Source organism: Chionomys nivalis, chromosome 17, assembly GCF_950005125.1.
Source record: "Chionomys nivalis chromosome 17, mChiNiv1.1, whole genome shotgun sequence".
In the NCBI taxonomy this organism is placed as follows: domain Eukaryota; kingdom Metazoa; phylum Chordata; class Mammalia; order Rodentia; family Cricetidae; genus Chionomys; species Chionomys nivalis.
The window spans coordinates 22,441,062-22,450,258 of record NC_080102.1 but is presented as its reverse complement, the minus strand read 5'-3'; the positions used below and the strand labels follow the sequence as shown (position 1 = coordinate 22,450,258).

The following is a 9,197-nucleotide window of genomic DNA, read 5'->3' as shown; positions in this document are numbered from 1 at the left end:
CACCAACTTCTAAAGCATTATCTATAAGTTCTATTGCTTTGGCACAGACTGAGTCTGACACGCTTTGTTTGCCCCTTGTTGATATCAGTATCCGCATAACATTTGAAATAATGACTAAACATTCTGAGGTACCAGGACTTCAGGTAACTAGAAACAGTTAAAATTAAAGAAATTCATGAAACAGAGACTGGTTCATACAAAGGATTGCTAGAGAAGAAAAACCTCTAATATTATAATTGTTGTTTGTTACTCTTCTCAAACTTTTGTTCAAATCTTTCATCATCGTACAGATGGTGCTTAATTGTTTATTTTTCCTCGTTTGGAATATTTTTTCCCAATAAAATAAGATCTTTATGATTGTTTATTTGTTTATGGTATTGGGGATTAAATCCAAGGCCCCGTGTAGGTTCGGTGAGTTCTCTACCACTAAGCTATACACCCAGCCAGACATACAGTAATTACATACATTTACTGAATGTTCTACATACTTCAATACTCATATGCAAGGCATATAGATTGGAGCTGACTTCAACACTCTTGACTTATCCCTTTGTGGCTCTGAGGTCATAAGCATGAGAGACGTATAAAGTGAAGCTTATTTCATGACCTCCCTGTGACTCCAAAGAATCCAAAGTACAGAAAGTTGGGATAATAATAAATCTACAGTAGAGGAATATCGCAGATATCGCTAATATTACAAAAATTCCTAATTTATTCCAGAATAGTGTGTTTTTACTTTTAAAATAAAAACAGTGATCTTTCAGTAAAACTCTCACTGCTAAACCTCTTATAGGATTTTGGCCTTGTGCTTGAGGACAGATAATGTCTTGTGCAGTGGACGTGGACATTTTGTCATCTTCCTTTTCACTGATATCTAGTCATTAGCATGTCTATTTTGAAAGCCTACCTTTCCCCTCTATTATCGGAATACTTGTTCCCACCAACCAGTTTTGACTTTTTCTGAATTACATATAATTGGTCTTTTTAAAATCGCTTCTCAACCTTTTGGCAAAGATCAAGTGCAGTATCTGTTCTTATCAGTTTAAAAATTTCTTAATGAGTGGGTCTGTAATTGGGGAAAAAAACAACCAAAGTGTAATATGACTGACCATGACTTAAAATTCCTCATGTGGGTGTTATTTTTTCATGAGGAAGACACTTCACAGGTACGCCAACAGCTGCGAAAGTGATCTATTAGCATCATTCTCCCAGTTTTAATTTGAAAATGAGAGCACACATGGTGTTAGTTAATTGTTCTGAATTCAAGTAATAAAATCATTAAATATTTCATACAGGTGCAATTCACACCCTGATCCCTTCCTTATTGCACAGTGGTATCACTCATATAGAAGAATTCCTATTATCCTAAAAAAAGTGGCCTATTTAAGTCCTGGCCTTGTTTTGTTTTGTTCTGTTTTATTTTCGTAACTTACTATATAGTTGTGAACTATCACCTTTGTCTTTTAGCCTCCAAACTCCTAGTGAAAAATGTTTAAAAAATAAAAATTAATATATTCAAGTAACTCTTCTCTACATTTTTTTGCAGATATGTATCAGCTTTCTTTGTTATAATCTGAGATCTACGAGGTCAGGAACCAAGTCTCATCCATCATCATGCTCTTCAGACATAGAATAATTCTTGACATATAATGTCAGTTAAATATATGATAGAATATTTATTGTCATCTAAATTCTGGATTTTTCTTAGTGGTCTCTTTAGTATTTCTGCATGAAGAAACCCTATCAAAATAGGATGTTGCAATTGTCTACTGCTGGAGGCCTATGAGATCAGGGGCAAGTCTGGCAGGGTGGAGGAAGAAGAGAGCAAGCCTCCTACTCCAAGGCAGATCTTATGAAGTCTCAGCCTATTCGATGAAGATCTCCAGAGAAAAGCTTGACATTGAGCAGAAATAAGCAAATCTTGTAGTCTTTGAAAAGGGAAGCCAACTAAAAGGAAGTTTGGGCTAGAATACACCACCTGATATTATTCACAACAGACCACCAATGGACATTCCTGGATGCACTTGAATAGGGTCACCAGCAATGGACATTCCTGGATGCACTTGAATAGGGTCACCACCAATGGACATTCCTGGATGCACTTGAATAGGGCCACCATCAATGGACATTCCTGGATGCACTTGAATAGGAGCCACTAACTCTCAAGCACCAGCTATTACATTAATATCCTCTTCTATTAAACAATAAATCCAGAAGAAGGGGGTATATAATTTTAAACTTAAAAAGAAGATGAATCTTACACAAAATTCTGCTAAACATGCCAAAGCTTTTTATATTCCAATTGAATGTTTACAAAAAATAGTAAATCCTTAACAAAGTCATCAAAAACTCTTCCTGTTTCTTCCCCCCAAATAATTCGTTGCAAGGATGATTAGATACCAGAACAGGGGTCTCTGACTAGAATGGAGTGGAGTAAAGTCATTCACTACAGTCAAATAAAAATTGAGCAGAGTTAGGACAGTGTCTGCTAGGCAAGATGGCTGAAGGCAAGGGTTTCTTATAAACTTCAATATGAGAGGACTTCTTAAAAGTATACAACAGCCTTGTGTGTCAGAATGTCTCCAAGATATTTGCATCATAGCAATATCCTATAGGATTGTCAGAGCCTGAACAGAGTAAGAGGAGAGCAAGCACTAGAGAAATGATGTGTTAGGAATCCAGAAAGCGGCCCTGCAACACTAGTGATGAAGGGAGCATTTGAGTAGAAACCATCACAGAGCAGCGTTAGAACCTGATAATAGGAAAGAAGTACCGGCGCATGGCAGCCTTGCACAAAAAAAAAAAAAAAAAAAAAAAAAAACAAAGTATCGACACAAGAACCAGAGGCTGTGATATTGGATTCCAGAGGCAGAGGGCCACCACAGCAATAAGAAAGTGTACCAGATATGTGCTGTGAGGGTGGTATCCACAAAGCGTGGCAGGGTTGGTAATGACAGTGAGTCTTGAGGATATCACCATCATGCAGGATGAGCAATGAGTCTTTGCAAAAGAGCAGAATGGAGCAGCAGCAAAGGGAGTTTGGTTTCCCAAAAGGAGCATAATCAAATAAGTAAACATATTAAGAATAATTAGAGCTAGGATTTCGAACACTGAGAATGGAAGATAATCAGGAATAACAAAAGGCAAGGAAACCAGAATGAGCCCTGTGATTTGGCTATGCAACTGAAAATATTAATGTAATTTCATGGCTTTCCAATAGATGCAGATGTGTATACAGACATATCTAGTACATATAAAAATGAAATACAATGTCAAGGCATGGTAGCACATTTTAATTCTTTTAATCTCTGTAATTAAAGGAGGCAGGGCCAGGCAGAGCTCTTTGAATTGAAGGCCAGTCTGACCTACACAGAATGTCTCAGGTCAGGCAGAGTTACAGAGCAGGACTTTATTTCAAAACAAGCAAGCAAGCCATCAGAAAATCTTTAGATTGTTCTATATAGAGCACCTGGGAACAGTAAATTAAAATGATTGCATATAGCAACATACATATCATCTACATACTGACTTCTAAATATTGCTTTTCCACTGATGGGGTATGGGGTCTATGTAGCAATGGCTAAACAAAAGGGAGGTGAAGGAAAACCCTGCCATAGGGAAGAAAAGCCCAAATGAGCCTGAAGCATCTTCCTTGACTAGCAAGAGAAGTCACCAAAAATAGAGATACATAAACAAGATGTGACAGCTTGAAGGATCAAGTCAATCAAAGATAATTAGAGCAATGAAACATAATGAGACCAATATATTGTAACTTACTAGTAAAATAAGAAATCAAATTCTATCCCAATATTGACCTAGGAATGAATAAATTGAAAGATCGATGAATAATCGCACATTTAAAAAATTTCTTATATACTGTATCTATTTCAATACATTTTCACCACAAAAAGAAAAGAATAATTTGGTAATAACCTAGAAAATCCCACTAAGAGAACTGATCACCAGAAATGGAATGGAGATCACATATGAACAGACCAGACAGAAAGCAGAGGACTCTGTATCACCTCAATGATCTTCGTACCAAATGTGGGAAACAGAGTTTAGTCATGAAGAAACAGGATTTTCTATGAAACACCTGTCCAATAAGCTTTCAATAAAGTCAGAGTCATGAAAGTCAAAGGAAGGTTGAGGAATTGCTCCAGAGTGAATGGAGATAGTATCAAAGTACAACATTAAAATGCATTCTTTGGCTAAAAGCACATTATTAGGACATTGGAGCAATTTAGGTGGAGAGTCGAAGATTAAATGGCAGCAATGGATCAGTGTTAACTTCCGATCTTGATAGCTGTTTTGTGATTACAGGGGTGAGCAGTATTGTTTATAGAAACTGAATGCAGAATTATTGGAAGGTATACTTCCTGAAAACTAGTCCCAAATGTTTCAGGGAGAGATAAGGTGTAATGTGTGTGTCAAAGTTGCAACTTTTAAGGCTGATACTGTTCTAAAATCATTTTGAAATTATCTTCACATTTTATTGCACTGTACTATGTCTTTTCATCATTTATCTTAACTGTGTAACCCTTGTGCTTACTGAGGCTTCTTGCCTCTTATAGTTTCTTCAACAAGAATAACTCAAATCTACTTCCAAAAAGGCAATCAGGGCCCAATAATCTAATAACTCTCTTCTCTCTCTACTTTCTCTCTCTTCTTCTACTTAGAAATAAAACTTTAAATATTCTGCTCTGACCTTTTTGGCTGGGAGGAGAGTTTAATTACCTGCCCAGTTTACATAAATTATGTCGCCTGTTTGTCTAAAATTGAACCCTGAGCAGAGATCAATATGGCCTCAGAAAAGCCAGAGCAAATGACTTCTCTCAAATGCCATCAAAGGTCACTCGAACCTTTCCTGCTTGGAAGGGGGACACATTCTGTTCGACGACCTGGAGCATGTCATGGGCCTGCTGCCTCTGGTCTCAGGGACAGCCAAAGGAGCATGATTGATCATCAGCCAGAGGACATTGGGAACAAATTCCCTGAGGAACCAACTGTGTGAAATTAATTGAATACAGTGATGAGTCTGATTTATCATTTTCAAGGGGAGAGAGAAGTAGAAAATGGCACTAAGCACATCCAGAGTTGATTATAAAACCTTGTACAAGTGAGCTGCGATTTAATTCAAAACCCCAATGGTTACAGGCTGTGTGGGTCATGTTTGGTTGTAGCAATCCAAAACCATGCAGGGAAAATGGGAGCTTTACATCTTCCCTCCAGTTTCCCTTTTCCCTTCAGGAAGGAAGGTTAAGGACAACTATATGCCAGCTGGTGTTCATACGGCTACACTAAAAGTGTTTCAAATTGCCAGTATAAACAAAACATAAGAAGATTCAGGGGTGATATTTTATCACCTGACTGAAAACATCAGAGAGGTCATAACATTTTATTGTTCATGGGGTTATAACTATTAAAATGTTTTGAAAATCACGGTGAAAAGGAGGAAGAGCAATGCCACATAAATGCTCAAATTTGAAACCTGGTGTGTCTTAAATTATGACTGAAGCTGCTGTGGGGAGTGTTGGCAAAAGAAGACAACTCATGGGAGCCCAGAGGGAAGCCTGATCCTTAAGGAACATTTACCTTTAAGCATTATGAAGCCAACCAGAGAAAAAAAATCAACAACAACCAAAAAATAGAAACGCAGGTAGAGAATCCAGAATCCCAGTAGTTTTGAAGTGGGCAGTTTCATCACGAAAGAAATGATAAGCAAGTCAAAAGTTCATAAGAAAGCAAGACAGGTAGAATGCAAAAACACCATTAATGGCATTATTTTTAACATGTGTGAAAGGAATTCACCAGCCAGAAAGCACAGAATATGTCAAGCCTCAAGACAAAGTGATCCTTCACCATGGCTTAAAACTAGAATTTAAGAGTAACACGAATTCCAGAAAGCACACAAACACATGGAAATTTGCTCATCTGAATTATCAATGGGGCAAGGAAGAAATAAAGGGAGAAATTAAAGACTTTCTAAAGTTCAATGAAAATGACCACACAACATACCCAAATTTATGAAACACAATGAAAGCAGTGTTAAGAGGAAAGTTCATAGCACTAACTGCCTATATAAAGAAGCTGAAAAAATCCCACACTAATGAATTAACAGAACATTTGAAAACTTTAGAACAAAAAGAAGCAAACTCACCAAGAGAACTAGATGGCAGTCTTTTGAAGCTATTGTTTACATTGGGCCCTGTGTATTTCACTTTCTTGCTTGAACATTCCTCAAAAATCTCTCGGATTTCTTAGCTTTCCCTTCTTCTGGAAGGAAAGTTTCTATGTCTTTCTTCTCAATTATACCTTATTCTACCTTCCAGAATTTTCTCTATGTAACAATTATCTGGTGTTTCTATTGCTGCATCAGTTTCTCCTCTTATGTGGAGGCTGAACTCTCCACAACATGATGACAAATTAATAAGGGAGAGGCAAAGATAACAATGAAAAGGTAAAGAAGGAGAAGGAAGTGATTTATTTATCCATTGACAAGGAAAAGTAAAATAGAAGAGTTGAATTTTGTTCAAGCAAGACAGTGAAATAGGATAGATCCTAAAAGGAGAGGTTCATTAGAAAATAATAGAAGTGTAAATAGGAGCGGAGATGTGAAAAACACAGAGCCCAATGTGAACAACAACTTCAAAGAACTGAAGACAACTTCTGTTATTGTTAGGGTAAAATAAATCTATTACAAATGAAAGTAACATAATAAATACAGTGCGCTTAAGTTTTGGTGTGGGGGGGTCTCATGAGAATAAGGCAATCCGTGGCTCTTTAGTGCCCAGCTATGTAAAAAGCAGCTTGTGGCATCACTGTTCTATAAAACAGATATCTTTCCAGTTTGCATAGAGTGGCCATCCTAGTCCATAGAAGAAATTGCTGAAGAAGTTTTAATAGCCCAAACCTGGATGGCACCCAGAATTTCTGCCTACATGCAATTTATCAGAACTCAGAACTCTGGCATAGATAATCCAAATACTTTCTGAGAAAAGGCATAGGCCACTATTCTGAAAGAAAAGAGTTCATATTAGTATGAACAGACACCAAGAAGCTCTGGAAGCTGAAGACGATTGCAGGTCACATGTTGTTGGAGCTCTCCTTGGTGCTGAATTATATAGGTGGCTGACCCTGAACCTCATCCATCGGAAAGATGAGGCACACCATGGTAGACACACTTGGAGGTACAGCATGAAAAAATGTTAGCAGTTATATAGGAAATGTCCTTGGACAATGCATAGTTTATCTTCTTGATAAAGATATTGAATTGGGAGTAGCAAGAGTTTGGGGACTATAATTTAGATAATTTGGAATATTGACCAGATACTGTCACTAATTTTCTGAAGACCTAGGCAAGTGATCTGTTTCCTATGAGTATCAATTTCACCTCTTCGAAATGTTTTCAATATTTTTTAAAGCAACAAAGGTATCCAAATTTAATGGAAGCATTGAGTCCAGTGAATACACACACACACACACACACATATATGTTACAAACAGGCTTTTAAAGTTGGGTTAAGAGAAGGGATATTGGAGAACTATTAAAAGATTTGTCTTAAATTAATAGAAATATGTTTCTGACTTCCAAAGTGTCAAATCCTCTCAACAAAAAACATTTCCTTGTATTCTAAATTACCAAATCTCTTATATTCTACTCTTGTTTGTGTTTGCAAATAAAATATATACTCAATAAGAACTAATAAGTATATTTTTGTACTGAACATTGGACCTAGTTTTTGAATGAGTGACGCCTTCAGTTATGTTTTGACTGTTCACTTGAGACCAGATTTCACTGTTACTCTAACCTCAAATTCACTCTATAACCCAGACTGACGCTGAATTTATGGTCCTCCAGCATTCTCTTCTAGAGTGGCTAACATTATAGACCCTCAGTCAAGCTTAGTGATTTTTTGTATGTGTGTGTATTTTCTATTACCTAATTAAATTTCACTTTCTAGAAAAGCATTTAACAGATATTAGGGATTCAGTAAGATGGTTGTTAAGTGAATAAATTGCCATCAAGTGAAAAGAGAGATATACACAAAATGATTCTTCTACTTTTATTGAGCAAAAAAAAATGTATAAATTAGTATGAATAAGCCTTGGTTGTTTCCTGTAAATTTATTTCTTGTTGAAATACAAGAGTATAAAAAAGGAAGAAAATTGCCACTTATGTCTAAAATCTTAGGTGAAAAGATTTGACTTTATATCCAATCTATTATGTTTGATTGTGTGTGCGTTTATTATAATACTGTGTTGATCATCTCTTTTCTCTTGCTCTGTAGCAGTGTTAAATGCTTTTACTATTTTATCAGAATTTTTCATTCAGTACTCTAAGTTTCTATCACCTTTGCTTCACCGAACTCCTATGATGCTTTCAAAGTAGTCTATGGTCACATATAACAGTCTCTACAAGTCAACACTTGAGAATTGACTCTGTTTTGCTATTCTATTAAACAGCAGCACCAACAAACGAATGACTTCCCATCACACTCAAAATAAAATCCAAACCCCTCAGCATGCACTAAAGACTGTGGCTGCCGGGCATTGGTGGCACACGCCTTTAATCCCAGCACTTGGGAGGCAGAGGCAGGCGGATCTCTGTGAGTTCGAGACCAGCCTGGTCTACAAGAGCTAGTTCCAGGACAGGCTCCAAAACCACAGAGAAACCCTGTCTCGAAAAAAAAAAAAAAAAAAAAAAAAAAAAAAAAGAAGAAGAAGACTGTGGCTAACCTTCCCAACCTCATTTCTTCCAAAATCCTACTCCCTACTCTACGTGTCGACTTGGTTTTATTCTCTGAACTTGAAGTTGTAGTCTTCTCTCACTCTTTTATTCTGAGCTTAAATTCTATGTACAGTGCTCTTTACCCAAACTAGGGCTGGCTGCTTCTCATCCACCAATTTAGCATCACTTCCCAGGAACTCTGCTGGAACAACCCATGCACTCCAACTTCACAGGGGTCTGTTTCCTACTTTCGTTATTTTGTCTCGGTGCTAAAATCTCTCTCTCTCTCTCTCTCTCTCTCTCTCTCTCTCTCTCTCTCTCATATATATATATATATATATATATATATATATATATGTATGTATGTATGTATCTCAAATCACCTTATTTGCTACACAGTATTTATATTGTATTTAGGTATCTGTCACTGTTTGTAGGAAACATATTTCTGAGAAGGTGGAGCTTT

The 9,197-nt window shown here is 36.8% G+C and overlaps 1 pseudogene; it reads left to right on the top strand.

Annotated features, from left to right (window-relative positions):
* Positions 1 to 989: 989 nt before the first annotated feature.
* On the top strand, positions 990 to 1,197 carry LOC130889235 (U2 spliceosomal RNA; annotated as a pseudogene).
* The last annotated feature ends 8,000 nt before the right edge of the window (positions 1,198 to 9,197 follow it).